Here is a 2,547-nt window from a genome sequence, read left to right as displayed (position 1 = left end):
GCTGACTGGACCATGAGAAGTTTGGGTGGTTTCTCCATCCAGGGGGGTTGTAAGTATTTGAATACGGATTGTTTGGCTGCCTCTGGTTTAAGTTTCCTCCATTATTCACATAGTTCATTTGTTCTGTAGGTTCGTTGAAATTGCTGTATTCTGAATTCATGTATCCTCCTTCGTAGCTGCCCTCATGTTGATTATGTGTACCAACTACGTTGGCTTGCATTTTTTCGAGTTTCTTTGTGAGCTGATCAAACTGGGCATTTATCATGCTCAGGGCATCTACTTCCAGGACTCCTGCAGTTCTTCTTGCATTTTCTCTTTCGTTTGACCACTCATAGTTATGGTATGCAACCCTTTCTAGGCGTTCAAGTGCTTGTGGCACTGTTTTCTCCATTAGATCACCTTCTGCAGCTGAATCAACTGTGCTCCTTGTAGAGGGTAGTAATCCATTATAGAAATTTTGCACCAATAGCCAATCTTCTATGCCATGGTGTGGACGTTCCCTCTGTAGGTCTTTATATCTTTCCCATGCGTCATAGAGTGATTCTCCCTCCTTTTGTCTGAAGGTGTTGAGCTCAAGTCTCAGCTTTGCAGTCTTTGCAGGTGGGAAATACCATGCTAGAAAAGCTTGGGAGAGGTTTTCCCAGGTAGTGAATGTTCCAGCCGGTTGAGAAAGTAACCACTTCCTTGCTCTATCTCGAAGGGAGAATGGGAATGCTCTGAGTCTTATTGCTTGATCAGACACTCCATTCATCTTAAATGTATCACATAGGGCAAGAAAACACTGGAGGTGATAGTGTGGGTCTTCTTTGGTGAGCCTGCAAACTGAATTTGTTGAATCATTTAGAGCCGTGCTGGTTTTAATTCAAAGTTGTTGGCTTCCACTGTGGGTCTAGTGACACTAGGCTGAAATCCTTGGACAGATGGAGCACCATAATCTCTCAAGAGTCTTGGTCTGTCACTATTATCAGCCATGGTTGGGATTTCGGGATCTCTTTAATCGTGCTCTTGATGTTTCCTTTCCTTTCTGATGGCTTTCAGAGTTCTGTATATTTCTGGATCACAGTCCAAAATTTCTTTTGGCTTTGTTCTGGTCATATACCAGATCGGGTACCTGAGAGAAAAGAAAAGAAGTATAACTAGTAAAATAAAATTAAGATATAATTGCCTAAATCAGCTAAATCACCTATCGTTTGATATTACTAGAACCAAAAAATCCCTCGGCAACGGTACCAAAAACTTGTTTCGCTATTTTGCAATCACTGCAAGTGCACGTATCGCTAACAAGTAATAAAGTGATAAGTAGAGTATCATTCCCACTAGGAATTTTGTTTAGCAAGTACCAATCTACACAGAAATCTTGACTGTCGAGGCTATCGAATACTTAGGGAATGAAGTTTGTTAACTTTAAACACTAAAATGGTATACTTAAAACAAAATGATTTATTTGAAGCAATTCTGGAATTAAGATTTCACACTTGAATCATACTAGGGATGTTATCTCATTTATTTACTGAATTGAGGATCGTTTTCCTTGATGGAAATCAGTCCTAAGCTATCCTAGATCCTCTCTCAAGGCATCTAGAGTGTATTCTAATTAACTCGAACCCTACTTTCATGGTGATCAAATCAATTAAAATCCTTTAAGACCTTTGACCAATTTTTAGGTTCCACAAAGGTATCAGCCTATGTCTAGGTCAGAATTCCTAAGGTTTAAGATCTCGATTTTCTAATGTTAATCTTCATCTTTCAGTCCTTTAATTAACATCTATAATCATGACTAAGTGGGTACCAACACATAGCATGCATTAAGATCACAAGAAATTAAATCAAGAAATGAATCTCAAATCCAATAAATAAAACTCAGTGTTCATCCATAATAATAATTACAAGAGCTACTCTCCCAAATCCAAAATAAGAAAACTACTCACTCATGGTGAGTTCAGCAAATGTCATGATAAAAAGCAAAAACAATAAAAAGAGAGTTATGCAAAAGAAATAAAATAATAAAATACTGTCTAAGGAGGTGAAACAAAGGAACCAAAGAGAGTTTCAGCTTCGATCTTCTGGAGCTTCAGTTGAAAGACTTCCTTTGGTACTGATATAGAGCACGACAATAGCAACCTTCAGCAGCATTCCCGACGATAGTGGCCGACCCCTTTTCCAGGTGTTTTCTTCTTTATTTATATTGGTTGCTCTAGGGTTAGGTCATTTGGAGTCCAAAAGGCTTTAGGAGTCTCATTCAAACCAGAAAACAGGAGGAGAATTCGAGTTAGAAAATAGGCTGCAGCATAGTACACGGCTCGTGTGTCACTACACGGGTCCCGCAGAGTAGGGCCGTGTAACTTGCTAGAGGAGAATCGCGTAGTTTTGTTTTGGCACAGAAATTTACACGGGTCTGTGCTAACTACACGGGCTAATTTACACGGGCCATGTACTTTTGTTCCCATAAGATTCTTCAAGCTTGTGCCCAGTAGAGATTTACACGGGTCTCTACAGATTACATGGGTCTACTTACACGACCCGTGTACTTGTGTTTCTCATTGATTC

The 2,547-nt window shown here is 39.6% G+C and overlaps 1 non-coding gene across 1 annotated transcript; it reads left to right on the top strand.

Annotated features, from left to right (window-relative positions):
• Positions 1 to 479: 479 nt before the first annotated feature.
• Positions 480 to 586, top strand: LOC131173668 (small nucleolar RNA R71). Its single transcript, XR_009143981.1, has one exon. It is a non-coding gene; the product is annotated as a small nucleolar RNA R71 (small nucleolar RNA).
• The last annotated feature ends 1,961 nt before the right edge of the window (positions 587 to 2,547 follow it).

Source organism: Hevea brasiliensis, chromosome 14 (genome assembly GCF_030052815.1).
Source record: "Hevea brasiliensis isolate MT/VB/25A 57/8 chromosome 14, ASM3005281v1, whole genome shotgun sequence".
Taxonomy (NCBI): domain Eukaryota; kingdom Viridiplantae; phylum Streptophyta; class Magnoliopsida; order Malpighiales; family Euphorbiaceae; genus Hevea; species Hevea brasiliensis.
Note: the sequence above shows the minus strand (reverse complement) of the source record. Positions and strands in the feature narration are given on the sequence as shown.